The 16,271-nt window shown below is 38.0% G+C and overlaps 1 pseudogene; it reads left to right on the top strand.

Annotated features, from left to right (window-relative positions):
* Window positions 1–798: 798 nt before the first annotated feature.
* LOC114635757 lies at window positions 799–2,476 on the top strand (annotated as a pseudogene).
* Window positions 2,477–16,271: the final 13,795 nt, after the last annotated feature.

Below are 16,271 nucleotides of genomic sequence, written 5' to 3'. Positions count from 1 at the left end.
CATTTTGACTTCTTCCTATCCTATTTGTATCCCTTTGACTTCTTTTTGTTGTCTAATTGCTCTGGCTAGGACTTCCAGTACTACATTTAATAAGTAGGGAGAGAGTGGGCAGCCTTGTCTAGTCCCTGATCTTAGTGGGATTGCTTCAAGTTTCTCTTCATTTGGTTTGATGTTGGCTACTGTTTTCCTATATATTGCTTTTACTATGTTTACCCATGGGCCTTGAATTCCTGATCTTTCCAAGACTTTTACTATGAAGGGATGTTGACTTTTGTCAAATGATTTCTCAGCATCTAGAGAGATAATTATATGGTTTTTTTTCTTTCAGTTTGTTCATATAGTGGATTACATTGATGGATTTCTGAATATTGAACCATCCCTGCATTCCTGGGATAAAACCTACTTGATCATGATGGATGATTGCTTTGATGTACTCTTAGATGCAGTTTGCTAGAATTTTATTGAGTATTTTTGCATCAATATTCATAACGGAGATTGGTCTGAAGTTCTCTTTCTTTGTGGGGTTTTTGTGAGGTTTAGGTAGGTATGAGTGTGATCGTAGCTTCATAGAATGAAATGGGTAGTGTTTCTTCCATTTCTATTTTGTGGAATAGTTTAAAGATAATTGGTATTAGGTCTTCCTTGAAGATCTGATAGAATTCTGCGGTAAAATCATCCGGTCCTGGGCTTTTTTTGGTGGGGAGACTTTTAAAGAATGCTGCTATTTTGTCCTCGCGGCGTCCCTTCGCAGTCGCCTGGAATCCTGTTGCTTGGCGGCCTGTGCGCCCGTGCGCGGACATGGCTTCAAACGACTATACCCAACAAGTAACTCAAAGCTACGGGGCCTATCTTACCCAGCCTGGGCAGGGCTACTCCCAACAGAGCAATCAGCCCTATGGCCAGCAGAGTTACAGTGGTTATGGCCAATCAGCTGACACTTCAGGATACGGCCAGAGCAGCTATGGTTCTTCTTATGGACAGACCCAGAACACAGGCTATGGAACTCAGTCAGCTCCCCAGGGATATGGTTCCACTGGTGGCTATGGCAGCAGCCAAAGTTCCCAATCTTCTTATGGGCAGCAGTCCTCCTACCCTGGCTATGGCCAACAGCCAGCTCCTAGCAGCACCTCAGGAAGTTGGTGGCAGTTCTCAGAGCAGCAGCTATGGGCAGCCCCAGAGTGGAGGCTATGGTCAACAGTCTGGCTATGGTGGACAGCAACAAAGCTACGGACAGCAACAAAGCTCCTATAACCCACCTCAGGGTTATGGACAACAGAACCAGTACAACAGCAGCAGTGGAGGAGGCGGAGGGGGTAGTGGAGGCAACTATGGCCAAGATCAATCCTCTATGAGTGGCGGCGGTGGCGGTGGTGGTTATGGCAATCAGGACCAGAGTGGTGGCGGCGGTGGTGGCTACGGGGGAGGCCAGCAGGATCGTGGGGGCCGTGGCAGGGGCGGTGGAAGTGGTTACAACCGAAGCAGTGGTGGCTATGAACCCAGAGGCCGTGGAGGTGGCAGAGGAGGCAGAGGCGGCATGGGCGGAAGTGACCGTGGTGGCTTCAATAAATTTGGTGGTCCTCGGGATCAAGGATCTCGTCATGATTCTGAACAGGATAATTCAGACAACAATACCATCTTCGTGCAAGGCCTAGGCGAGAATGTTACAATTGAATCTGTGGCTGATTACTTCAAGCAGATTGGAATTATTAAGACAAACAAGAAAACTGGACAGCCTATGATTAATCTGTATACAGACAGAGAAACCGGGAAGTTGAAGGGTGAGGCAACAGTCTCATTTGATGACCCACCTTCTGCTAAAGCAGCTATCGACTGGTTTGATGGTAAAGAATTCTCTGGGAATCCTATTGAAGTTTCATTTGCTACCCGCCGAGCCGACTTCAATCGGGGTGGTGGGAATGGACTTCAATCGGGGTGGTGGGAATGGTCGTGGAGGCCGAGGGCGAGGAGGACCCATGGGCCGTGGAGGCTATGGAGGAGGTGGCAGCGGTGGCGGTGGCCGGGGAGGATTCCCCAGTGGAGGTGGTGGAGGTGGAGGACAGCAGCGAGCTGGAGACTGGAAGTGTCCTAATCCTACATGTGAGAACATGAACTTCTCCTGGAGAAATGAATGCAACCAGTGTAAGGCACCTAAGCCAGATGGCCCAGGAGGGGGACCAGGAGGCTCTCACATGGGGGGAAACTATGGAGATGATCGACGTGGCAGAGGAGGATATGATCGGGGCGGATACCGGGGCCGAGGCGGGGACCGCGGGGGCTTCAGAGGGGGCCGGGGTGGTGGGGACAGAGGCAGTTTTGGCCCTGGCAAGATGGACTCCAGGGGCGAGCACAGACAGGATCGCAGGGAGAGGCCATATTAGCCTGGCTCCTGAAGTTGTGGAACTCTTCTGTACCCAGTGTTACCCTTGTTATTTTGTAAACTTACAATTCAGAATCGCTCATGGATATTTTCGGGGAGGGGGGGGCAATGTGTGTATGTGTGTGTGTGTGTGTGTGTGTATGTCAGACTACCCTAATTGTAACCATATCTCTGGTTCCCATTAAAAACCATCATTTTAGTTAAAAAAAAAAAAAAAGAATGCTGCTATTTCTTTAGGGGTTATTAGAATGTTTAGATGGTTTATTTGCTCCTGAATTAACTTTGATACCTGGTATCTGTGTAGGAAATTGTCCATTTCAACTAGGTATTCTAGTGTTTTGTTGAGCATAGGCCTTTATATTAGGATCTCATGATTTTTTTGAATTTCCTCAGTTTTCTGTTGTTATGTCTCCCTTTTAAGTTCTGATTTTATTAATTTGGATACTGTCTCTGTGTCCTCTGGTTAATCTGGCTAAGAGTTTATCTATCTTGTTGGTTTTCTCAAAGAACCACCTCCTGGTTTTGTTGATATTTTGTATAGTTCTTTCTGTTACTACTTGGTTAATTTCAGCTCTGAGTTTGATTATTTCCTGACTTCTACTCCTCTTGGGTGTATTTGCTTCTTTTTGTTCTATAGCTTTCAGGTGTGCTGTCAAGTTGTTAATATATGCTCTCTCCAATTTCTTTTTGTAGGCACTTAGAGCTATGAGTTTTCCTCTTAGCACTGCTTTCATGGAGTCCCACAAGTTTTGGTATGATGCTTCCTCATTTTCATTAAATACTAAAAAGTCCTTAATTTCTTTTTCTATTTCTTCCTTGACTAAGTCATCATTGAGTAGACCACTGTTCAGTTTCCACATGCATGTGGGTTTTCCTTTGGTTTTTGTCATTATTAAAGAGCAGCCTTAGTCCTTGTTGATTTGATAGGATGCCAGGGAATATTTCAATTTTTTTTCTGTTGAGGCCTGTTTTGTGTCTAATTATATGGTCTATTTTGGTACCATGAGGTGTTGAGAAAAAGGTATATTCTTTTCTTTTAGGATGAAATGTTCTATAGATATCTGTTATATCCATTTGTTTCATAAACTTCTGTTAATTTCAATGTGTCTTTGTGTAGTTTCTGTTTCCATGATCTGTCCATTGCTAAGAGTAGGGTGTTAAAATCCCCCACTATTATTGTGTGAGGTGTAATGTGTGCTTTGAGCTTTAGTGAAGTTTCTTTTATGTATGTAGGTGCCCTTGCATTTGGAGCATAGATGTTCAGAATTGAGAGTTCACCTTGGTAGATTATTCCTTGATGAGTATGAAGTGTCCTTCCTTATCTTTTTTGATTACTTTTGGTTGAAAGTCAATTTCATTTGATATTAGAATGGCTACTCCAGCTTGTTTCTTGGGACCATTTGCTTGTAAAATTGTTTTCCATCCTTTTACTCTGAGGTAGTGTCTGTCTTTGTCACTGAGGTACGTTTCCTGAATGCAGCAAAATTCTGGGTTCTGTTTGTGTATCCAGTCTGATAGTCTATGTCTTTTTTATTGGAGAATTGAGTCCATTGATGTTAAGAGATATTAAGGAAAAAATGATTGTGGCTTCCTATTATTTTTGTTATTAGAGGTGGAATTATGTTTGTGTAGCTATCTTCTTTTGGGGTTGTTGGAAGATTACTTCCTTCCTTTTTCTAGGTTGTAGTTTCCTTCCTTATGTTGGTGTTTTCCATCAATTATCCTGTGAAGTGCTGGGTTTGTGGGAAGGTATTGTGCATTTTGGTTTTATCATGGAATATGTTGGTTTCTCCATCTATAGTGATTGAGAGTTTTGTTAGGTATAGTAGTCTGAGGTGTCATTTTTGTTCCCTTAGGGTATGTATGATATCAGTCCAGGATGTACTGGCTTTTATGGTCTCTGGTGAGAAGTCTGGTGTAATTCTTATAGGTCTGCCTTTATATGCTACTTGACTTTTTTCCCTTACTGCTTTTAGTATTATTTCTTTATTTTGTGCATTTGATGTTTTGATTATTATATGATGGGAGGTATTTGTTTTCTGATCTAGTCGATTTGGCGTTCTGTAGGCTTCTTCTATGTTTATGAGCACTCATTCTTTAGGTTAGGGAGGTTTTCCTCTATAATTTTGTTGAAGATATTTACTGGCCCTTTAATTTGGGAGTCTTCACTCTCATCTATACCTATTATCCTTAGGTTTGTTTTTCTCATTTTGTCCTGGATTTTCTGGATGTTTTGGGTTAGGAGCTGTTGACAGTTTGCATTTTCTTTGACAGCTGTGTCAATGTTTTCCATGGTATCTTCTGCACATGTGATTCTCTCCTCTATCGCTTGTATTCTGTTGGTGATGTTTGTGTCTATGATTTCTGATCTCTTTTCTACATTTTCTACCTCCATGGTAGTCTCCCTTTGAGATTTCTTTATTGTTTCTGTTTTCATTTTTAGATCCTCAATGGTTTTGTACAATTCCTTCACCTGTTGGTTGTGTTTTCTTGCAGTTCTTTAAGAGATTTTTGTGTTTCCTCTTTAAGGGCTTGTACCTGTTTACCTGTGTTCTCCTGCACTTCTTTAAGGGAGTTACTTATGTCCTTCTTAAAATCCTCTATCATCATCATGAGAAGTGATTTTAGTTCTGAATCTTGCTTTTCCCATGTGATGGGATGTCCAAGGCTGCTATGGTAGGAGAACTGGGTACTGATGATGCCAAGTAACTTTGCTTTCTGTTGCTTTTTTTCTTATGCTTGCCTTTTGTCATCTGGTTATCTCTAATGATACCTGTGCTCACTGTGTCTGACTGGAGTCTGTCTTTCCAGTTATCTTGCTTGTGTCAGAACTCCTCAGAGTCCAGATGTCTCTGTGTTCCTGTGATCCTAAGCTCCTGGGTGGAAGAACTCCTGGGACTCCGGCTGCCTCTGGGATCCTGAAATCCTGCTGCTGTGAGTGCAGCAGCTCCTCTAGGATGGCTCAGGATAAGGTGTCTCCACAGGAGCAGACCCACTAGTTGTCTTCCCTAGCCAAAATGACCAGGCACAGGGTGGAAGGGAAGTAGTATTCTGGAGGGGTGGAGTTTGGGTGGCTCATGGTTCCTGAGCACCCCTGGCTCCCATTTGTAACTATGGGGTGTGGGCTAGTGGGTGAGAGTTCTTACCCATTGCTTTGAGTGCAGTGGTTCCTCTAGGATGGCTCAGGATAAGGTGTCTCCACAGGAGTAGATCAGCTAGGTGTCTGCCCCAGCCAAAAGAAGATGCAATAGTTTTAAGTATCTTATTTTCCGAACTTTTAACACGTAAGATATATATATTTTTTTCTTGTCTTCTGACAATGCTATCCACAAAAGATACTGCCTAGGTTACACTATGCATTAGAAACCCTGCTTTGAGTAGTTAGTCAGACTTGTCTAAGAAACTCCCCAGGTAGCATAGGTTGCTACTCCTTATCTTTGTTGGCCCCCAAAGTTGTAAGGTACGTCCCTACTGCTGAAACCATGTGTACTTCTGAAAGTGCCCAAAGTACATAGGGGCTATGATCTGAATGTCTCTCTTCCCAGACACTAGGAAGGTACCATAAACACTTCCAAAGGAGTGAATCAAATAATAGTCCTACCTAGGTATATTGCCTATGTTACAATGACCAGCCTGACAAAATATCCTTAAGGGTTCAGTGTGCTATGCATAGGGTGATGGTAAACAACAGTTCTTTGGCTGGGCTTAAAGCCTGCTCAACAAACGGAAATCATTTTTGTAAGTGGAAGCCTAGCCAACTACTCAGGGCTACTAACATCATGGATTTATTCTACAATCATCACTTTACTATGCTAGCACCATTCCTAAATGCATTCTAAATATGCATTCTTATATGCACAGGTTAAGTTCACTTCTTACCTCACCAAAAAACCTTCTGCTTGCAACAGACAGAAGCCATTGCAGAGAACCACAGCTGATCAAAATGAAGAGCTGTGATCTTTCTTTGCGATCATTTCTCCTCTGCTATTAGGATTACCACATACATACTCATTCCCATTACAGAGCTGTCTTCCACCATTCATATCCTCATCTCACTGTGGTGTCACATTCCTCCGACCATCTCATAATACTCTCCTCCTTAATTCTGTCAACATGCCCGAGTCTTCCTCAGTATGCCAGCAAGTAACTGGAAGAGCTGCTGAGAAACCTAGTCAATTGTTTACTTACTTTATCATCCTTTTGATGTTTTCTGTTTCTCTTCAGTTCACAAACTATGTATTGGTAGTAAAACGGCCAAGAACTACTGTTTATTTCTGTTTCCTATATTTACCTTCATTGGCTTGGGGCTGTTTGTTTAGATTTGGGTAGGAATTGTTTGGTTTACTCTTCCTGACAGTCTGACTATTGTGTTTTATTTCTTTTGTTGATTTTATGCCCAACTCTCATCTTTTCATTCGATCTATTCTCCTACATTCCTACAAGTTCCTTAATAATATTTATGTGTTAGAGGTGGAGAATTATACAAAACTCTCAACAACAAATTTATTAACCACAATGGTACTAGCTCTGGATATAAAGTTCAAGAAACAATTTGTGAACTTGTGTATCAGCTCAGTGCCTACTAGTATCTCAAAAGAGCAAAGGTGTACATTCTTCTATGATACAATTGTGAACTATCAATAATATATTGTCACATTTCTTTAAATTTTTTCTCAATTATGAAAGTGGAAAGAAAAGATAAATGATATAACATCATAGCAGACTATCAAGAAAAGAATTGCATTATATCATATAACCAACCAGGAAAATGTAATCTGCTAAGAATCAGATCTGGTCACTTGGACCTATAATGTCAGCTTTGCTCAAATATCTCAGACCTTCCAAATGCTTAAGAAAGACACCATCTGGAATGTTGTGATATATTCATACAGGTTCCAAGTTATATCTGTGAAAAAGTGACAGGTTGTTACCACATTGACTCACCAAGTACTCCATTTCTTTTTCACGCAACCATAAAAATATGAATGAGACTAAAATGTGTATTTTGACCAATTCAGCTATAGTAAATTTACTGTCAATTTGGCTGAAGTTCTTAATCTGGAGTGAATGCTTATTGTAAATAAGAACCAAATGATTCATTTAATAAGTCCCAAGACCATTCAGTGCATATTCTTTGGTTGTTTTGAAAGATAAACAATAGCAAACACAGAGGAAGACAAATCCATCAAGAAACATTTTAGCAAAAAGGTGAACAGAATTAAAAACAACGTTAACCAAAACTCATGAATCTCCTTGGATTAAAAACAATAGTCAAGAAAAAGTATGAGGAATTTGTTAATTTGATTAGTACACAGTCATTTAAACAGAAATCAAATAATTTTAAACAATAAGAGACTTTAAATGGTAGTTAAACAGAAATTATGAAGAGATTTGTCTACACACAGTAATATCTAAGCAAACATTAAATTCATGATGTAGACATCTTTAAACACACATATTTTTAATATATATGTAGAGAGTGCATGTGTGTGTATACACAGAGATATAAATTAGTAAAATAATAACTTTAAAGGTAATGATAGTCTTCTATACTGTAGAATAAAAGAAAGTTATATCGTAATTGGAGGGTATCTTCCTAAATTTTCATATTTTGAGCTATGTGATTAAGAGCTAAATAAGTACTTAATCCAATAAACAAGGCATTTACATGAGAATACAACCTTTTAAAAAGTGTAAAAAGTAGGATTGGAAAGTATACAAACGTGTTTTAACCTCTCAAAAGATACAGATGGCAACAAAATATAAGTGTACACTTCCTCTAGACTGCAAAAGGCTGATTTCTTTAAAAAGTATTTGAGTGCATGCATGGCTATTTTTCTTTTCTTCCTAAAGAGCTTAACTACTTTGAGTTTTTTTCTTTTCTCTTCTTTTTTTTTTCTTTTTTTAAAATGAGCTTAGAAGGTTCAAATTATATCTGGCCAAGTGAATAGGTAATAATATATGCCTCATTCACCAAAGAAACAAATGTTTTGTTTCCCAACTCTAATTCTGTATTTTGTAGTAAGCTGGGGTGATATCATACACACTAGCATTATTGTAAAACAAGCGCTTATTACTTGGCTAAGTAAGCCGATCTGTGGAAAAGTGTACAACTGCTTTGAAATAAAATAAAAACTACTTAATACAATCTTCTCTCATACAAATCCTCTCAAGGAGAACAGACACAGCCTGTTAAAATAACAAAGAATGCAGAGTTTCCATTCCTGGACAAAGTGTCCTCATTCAAACCTGCCCTCCAAAGCTTCCTTGCATCTCTTCTCAGCTTTCTTTGCTGTAGGGAAATGTGATTCCCCAAAACCTCCTGGATTTTGTTTTATGTTAACTGGCAGAGCTTTTCACGTCTCACAGACCCTGTGACACCTAAATGACACACACTTTGGATTGTCTTGTTGTGTAGAAAAGGGAGAGGAAGCAGGGAGGAGAAATTTAAAACAGGTGGGCAAGGGCAAGGTGCCGTTCACAAGCATTCCGAATTTCAGGGCCAAGCTTAGGATCACTGGGGAGAGAAAGCTGTCTCACCAGTGAAACGATTTCACAAGGAGTGTTCAGTTACAAACTCAGACTTGAGAAGTCTTCAACCCAGAAGTGCTACAATGGGACTTTTCAAAGGAAGATGTTAAATCTTCACCTTAACCAACATTTTATTAGAAACTAACATCATTTAAATGCTGGTTTTGAAATAACTGCAGACACAGAGGGATGGGTGTAAAATGCTGTGTCCAGCTGTACTGAAAAAGAATGTGTATTTAAAAAAATATATAGATCTATTTTAGTCTTATATCTGCATCATGGCTAGGTTGTGTTTACGGTTATATACCAGTTATTTATATTATTTGGATGAGATTATAAGTAATGCTTGCTTCCAGTTTTAGAGTACTTAGAACAACAGATTTTCTTACTGTCTTTCCCCTGTGACTTTCCAACTTTATCATAATATATTTTAAATTCATTCCTTCCCCCAAAGACTTTCACAAAGTGTATTCAGATAGAAAACCCAAGAAGGTTGAGATGAGATTACCACAAGAAGACAAAATGTAAAACAAATGTCAAAGGGAAATTTTGCAATTGCTTTTGATTATAGCATTTTATGTTTCAACAGCATTGTAGGAAATTCTTAAACCAGCATTTTTTAAAACTAAACATAACCTCCTTTGAACCTAACTACATTTCTTTTCTCTTTCTGTCTGTCAGTTTCTTGTACTTCTCTTGAAATACAATTTTAAGACAGGCCCCTGGGCAGAAAGCATTTGCTGCACCAGCTGCCGTTGTAAGAGAACCTTTCTGAGGGCTAAGATGGTCTTCAACAGTCAGAAGGTTTGTTTTATGAGACTTCTTGTTCCCACCTTCAATGTAAGCATCTCACAACTCTTCCAAACAAAAAAGAATGAAGGAAAGAAAGAAAAAGAAAGGAATGAAGTGTGAATAAAGGCTACAGCCCTGAGCCTTCATAGTCAATGCGAGTATTTGTTTCTCTCTCTGGAAGTTCAGTGGTGGCTAGAATTACTAATGGGGCTGATCATTACCAAAAAAACGTATCTGTATCATTGGCTGTATATTTCTGCCTAGTTCTCAACACGATTCTATTCAAGTACTACAATAAAGCGTTTCCTTTCAGCTAATGAGTTCAAAACTGAATCTAATCTTGAGAGTTATATGAGTAAATGCCGCTTCTCATTCCCACTGAGGGGAGTTGTTCTCTGAGTCACAAAAAAAGAGGCCAGGTGGAAGGAAAACGACTATCTCCGCCATCTCCTTTTCAGTATCAGCTCTAGGAATGCCTGAGCTCCCTCAAGTTTTACTCAATCTGCTGCTGATTTGACATCATGATTACACATGTAAAGTTATAACTTTGTTTATCAAACACAAAGAGATCGCACAAGGATTGCAATTTTGAACTTGGTCTATTTGTGCCAAATTGCCTGAAAATAATAATTAGAGACAATTTAACATAATGAGTACAGTAGTTCCAGATAAATTACTCCTACAGAACATTAATTGTATTCATTAAACAGAAAGGGATAAAATTCTAAGGTCACAACTATTATAGGGTTGTTTTTAGACATCATCATTAATTTTCTTCTCCTTGATGGTTTTGGAAGAATAATGTCATTTAACCAGTAAAGCTGTAGCATTAGAATGTTAGTTTTAATTTAAAGTTCTACTTAAATTCAGTTTAATACAAAATTCATGCTTTATTTCTGATAATGTTTTAAGGGTTCATGTTTTAGAGGGATTTTTATCATGACAGTGCGTTTTCAATCTAGGTTTTGATATTTAGTATCAAAATAATAAAACATTTTACAATTCAAGCTAGTTGATGGTTACAGCACTTATTACTGCCTGAAATAGTGAATGGCTATTAGTTTATTGAAATGTGTATGTGGGCATGTCTGTGTGTGTATGCAAGTGTGCACGTGAGGCACACACTCTTGTGTGCAGATACATATGCATGCATGCACACATATGCATTTGGGGAGGTCTGAGGTCGATTCTTCATTTCTTCCTCAATCACCCTCCACCTTAGTTCTTGAGCACCATTTCTCACTAAACCTGAAACTTATTAATTAAATAGGATAGCTGACCCATGTGCCCTGACCTGTATCTCCCAGGATACTGAGTTCATTGTGTATCTTAGCACTAGGATGGATGATGGAAATCAATGAGAGGTCCCTCCTGTTTACACAGCAAGCATCTCATTGACTAAGATGACTGGGACTTGGGTTGTTATGGGTTAACAGATCACTAGGCTCTCAGACCTATGAGAGCAGGACCTTAGTGTGCCTCTTTCTACACCAGAGATGAGTGCTGATGAATCTCACTTAGTGAGCACAAGAACACTACATTGGTCATTAAGAAACAGATTTACAAACAAATGACATTCATGGTGTTTCTTATACTTACAATCAAATTGCTCATAATCAAACAGAATGAAAGGATTGATTTGTATATAATGTTTTGAACAAACATGGCTAGGTGACTTCTGTGTCATTTGGTTTGATTTCAATCCTGGGTGAACTTCAAGAACTATTGTTGTGGATTTGGTCTAATGCTTATATTATGTTAATTGGGTCCCCAAAATTGCATGAGAATCTATTTGTCTGCACATAAGATGTTGAGGGTCCCTGTCGCCAGTTGGTTTTGATTGGTAAATAAAGGTTCAGGCGTCCAATTTCTGGGCAGAGAAACGGAAGCAGGACATTGGGGAATCCTGGGCAAGGGACTGAGGAAGGAGCAGGAGGAGAAAGATGCTTAGTTTTAGGCATGTTAAAGTATAAGGCTATGTGTGTGTGTCTTTCATTCAGGAACCCAGAATATTAGAACAGGCAGTAAGAAAGGTGCCACCACTGCTGGCAGGATGATTTGAGTAGAGTTATTTGGATTCAGTAACAAACTATGAGTTGTTTAACAAACCTGCATTTGTTATTTGGAATCCTGGATAAGATCTAGTGAGCTATCTTTGCAAATCTACTTCAATTATCTCTTCTTAAGTAAAACCAATCATATTATACAGTATTATCTGCTGACTGGAATAACCATGGGTTGGAACTATATTTGTAATCAAGAGATGCTTTGTTTTGATGTGCTTTTTCTGCCTTTAATTCCTAAGCACAAATTTTATCATACTAAATTTTAGCTTTCATCTCAACTTATCTCAGCTTATTAGAATCTGGTAATAAATAAATAAATAAATAAATAAATAAATAAATAAATAAATAATATTGCTATTAAATTATACATGAATGATTTACATACTTATTCATACCATTTAATTATTCTATTATATATTTATTATTTAACTATTTTAAGATTTTATACCAAGATAGAATGGTGTTCAAAATGACTGATCACTTGAAAACAAGATTGAAAAATAACAACAACAAAAAAATAAACAACAAAAAAAACAAGATTGAGGATTAAGTGTATCCAGATAATTCTGTTTTCTTTTTATTTTCATTTTTACGTAGTTAAAAGTAAGTTAGCAGTGAAAATGTTTCTACAAAGGGTCAAAAAATTTAAAAATACACAATAAAGATCACAACATTAACAGCAAATGTGTCCTTTTAATGAACTAAAAGAGAAGTCATGAGTTATTGGTTTAAAATTAAACATGTTCCAGTCCACATCCACCCTCTGACTGCTCCCCATCCCATCCTTCCTCCCCTTGTCTTGAGGAGAATGTCTCCACCCCCAAACCCCACTCTACCAACCCCCTACTCCCTGGGGTCTCAAGTCCCTTGAGGGTTAGGTGCATCTTCAGTGACTGAGTCTAGACCTTGCAGTCCTCTGCTCTATGCGTTGGGGGCCTCATATCATCTGGTATATGCTGCCTGGTTGGTGGTTCATTATCTGAGAGATCTCGGGAGTCCAGGTTATTTGAGAGTGCTGGTCTTTCTATAGGGTCAACTTCCTCTTCTGCTTCTTCCAGCTTTTACCCTATTCAACCGCAGGGGTCACCAGTTTCTGTCCATTGGTTGGGTGCAAATATCTGCATCTGACTGCTTGTTGGTTCTTTTGAAGGGCAGTCATGATAGGTCGCTTTTGTGAGTGCTCCATAGCCTCAGTAAGTATCAGGCCTTGGAGCCTCCTCTTCTTGAGCTGGATCTCAATATGGGCCTGTCATTGGACCTCCTTTACCTCAAGCTGTTCTCTAATTTTGTCCCTGCAGTTCTTTCAGACACAAAATCTGGTCTGTTAAAAAAAAAAAAGATTAAATAATACATTTTTAAAAATAATGGAAAAAAATGTAGAGTCTGGTCCTGAGGAGCTGGAAGGAGGAGCAAAGCAAGTTGCCAATGTGGATACCATTTCCCCTGTGCTATACTTCTAGTAGCAAGGAGACTGGAGACCGTGGTGTATGAATGAGACTCTGCCACCACAAGGTAAGCTATGAATTCATCTTTCTGGTCTGTATTTATTATATGTGGAAAGATTATAATCAAACACTGATGCAGTGCTCTTTGTAATTCTTAACACAATGATTTCTACAAGTACATTATCATTATTTTTTCCTTCACGTTTATTTTCTCATTAGATGTAGATCAACACTGAATTTTGTCACAATGGAAAAAGCAAACAGGTTAGCCATCCTGCCTTCTATATCACTGGTCCCTCTGTGTGATTTAGTTATCTTAAAAAGTTAAATAAACTCTCTACATACTCTTCAAATTTAAAAAGTAATAAAATTCAACATATCTTTAACTAAGCTTACCATTAAAGGGCTATTGTACCAATCTCACAATACCACTGAGGTAAAAACTAGTTCTATACATTATTAGATGTGATAGAAAAAGGTTGATGATTTAAAAACAAATGCTCTGCAAAGTTGAAGTCACATAAAGAAGAGAGTAGATCGATTTTTTTTTGTCTTATTTAATAGAACATTGTGAATTCAAAATGAAGCTGTTCTCCACTTCATGATTGTCACACCTGGTGCTGTAATAAATTCATAAAATTTCATGGACTGTGGATATAAATGTTTCTCTAATTTTCTGTCATACATTGTTAATGTTGCTTTATATAATTTACAGGTAATTTGCATATCATTGAATAAAATTTTATTTTGCTGAATATTTTCTTTTAGGCTTTTGTCTTTTTTTACTTCCCTTGTTTAAAATTTTCTAATAAAACTCCATCTAAAAAACAGCAAAAGGAAGTAAAGAGGAATTCTGTGATCCCTGTGTGGCAAGAACCTATCAATGATCTTGTTGATCTGATTACAAAGTGATCGTTTCAGTGTGATTTAAAATTTCAGAAGTGAGACTGAATATCAGGATGATGGGAAACATAGAAAATAGATATAGGCTGCTAGTTCATATTTCCACATTAAAAAATAAAGTAATATAGAGAAAGTACAACTTCCTCATCTTCTGAACACCGAATTGATGATGTATTATATTCCTACAATTGTTTTAAATTAGAAAATAACCTTACACTCAGACAATTTTTGAATATTCCATCACTGATGATTATAACAGCTAACAGATTTACCAACAATGAGAGAGGCTGTCTGGGTCTGACCTAGGCCCTCGGCATATATGTTATGGTTGTGTAGCTTGATTTTCTTGTGGGATGACTAACAGTGGAAGCAGGGGCAGTCTGTGACTATTTTGTCAGCTTTTGAGATCATTTTTCTCTTACTTGGTTGCCTTATCCCGTCTTAATATGAGGGGAGGTGCCTAGACTTAGTGCAACTTGATATGTCATGTTTGGTTGATAACACTGGGAAGCCTGCCTTTTCTGAACTGAAATAGAGAATTAGATGGTGTGGGGGAGGGGAAGTGGGAGAAGGGACTAAGAGTGGAGCAGGGAAGGGAAGTCGCTTTCAGTACACAATATATCCTGAGGGGATATAATATAATATATTCTCTCTATATAAAATATACATATATAGTAGAATACAATATAAAATAATATATACTGAGAAAAGTATTTTTTTTAAAAAGTAACATGTTTTACAAGCACTTTTGTCTTGAATGTTTGATTATACATTGTAATAAAGCTACTACCATCCAAATCACAATGTTAGTTGTACTGTATCAAAGAGACACAGAAATACGCTGTACTTACCCAACAAAAACATTTGAACTACGTGGTGAAAAATTGAAGAAACTTTTGACAAAAGTGAAACCACATCTGTCAACCTGTTTTAAACTGTTTCTGGAAAAGTTAATTTTATACAAAGAATCTCAAATGGAATTGAATTAATTCCTCCTTTGGATACATCATAAAATGGTTACCAGGCTATTTATGTTGTCTCCTAGATGCTTACAAGAAGAGATGATCAATTAGTACTTAGGCTAAACATTTACACTTGTCAAGGTTCGCCTGATGTTCATCCATCCTAATAAAAAGGACATCTGCCTTGCTTTACTGTCATGCTCAATAAATATCTACACAGAAGAACTAATTGTCTATCAATTTGCTGTGCTAGAAACAAACACACAGTGTGTATTGATTAAGGCAATGTATGAGATGAAAGAAAAAACAAGGTAAGCCATGTAAGCTTATTCACCAAGGATACTCCCAGATTCAATCTCACTCCATATGCAACACTCTTCATAAGAAAAAAAACCAACAAACCTTATTTCACAAATTGTTAACATAATGCTCCTGAAAAAGTGTGTCTGCATTACCAATATGAGCAGACCAGGAATAAAATACAAGCAAAATTCCATCTCGATGACCAATAAATCACTGTTAAAATACAAGATGAGATATCTCGTTTGTAATCCTTGATTTACTGGCTCTGTTTTGCACTCTTTATTTCCTGTCTAAGAGTTTGTTCAAAGATGGCAGAGAAAACAATGAAATGATTCAGTATCGCTTTAACATGGGTGTCCTTAGTGCAAAAATAATTGCTGTTATTGTCCATAATTGTTCAGCTATTTTCATCATGGTAGCAACATTCATAGAAGGGATTTTCAGGACAAGAATCATAAAAGCTGTATAGATAAGAAAGGTTTACATGCATTTGGGGTGGCAAAATGGAATTAGGTCATTCCCATTGAATACGTGATGACTAGAAAATAGGACAAGAGCCCCAGAGCCAATGATTACTCAGCTAGAGTGATGACAATTTATTATTATAGGCTGCTTTATGGTTCACCAGGAGCCTTAAAGATATAAAAACAGGAAATGGAACTCACATGTCATAGAAGGATTTATTTAAGATGGATGGCAGATACTATTAAAGTCTGAGTTTCCTTCCTGGGAAGTGCATAAAAGCATAGTGAATAGTTACTTGTAGTAGTATTTTTATAACATCTTTCCTGGCTAATTCCACATCCTACTTCTGAAATATATAAAGTCATGATCTCTCTCCTTGCTCTAATTCTTCACAATCTAGCTAGTAATTTTTACAATTGAATTCTAC

The sequence above is a fragment of the Grammomys surdaster genome, unplaced genomic scaffold, assembly GCF_004785775.1.
Source record: "Grammomys surdaster isolate TR1022 unplaced genomic scaffold, NIH_TR_1.0 99, whole genome shotgun sequence".
In the NCBI taxonomy this organism is placed as follows: domain Eukaryota; kingdom Metazoa; phylum Chordata; class Mammalia; order Rodentia; family Muridae; genus Grammomys; species Grammomys surdaster.
Note: the sequence above shows the minus strand (reverse complement) of the source record. Positions and strands in the feature narration are given on the sequence as shown.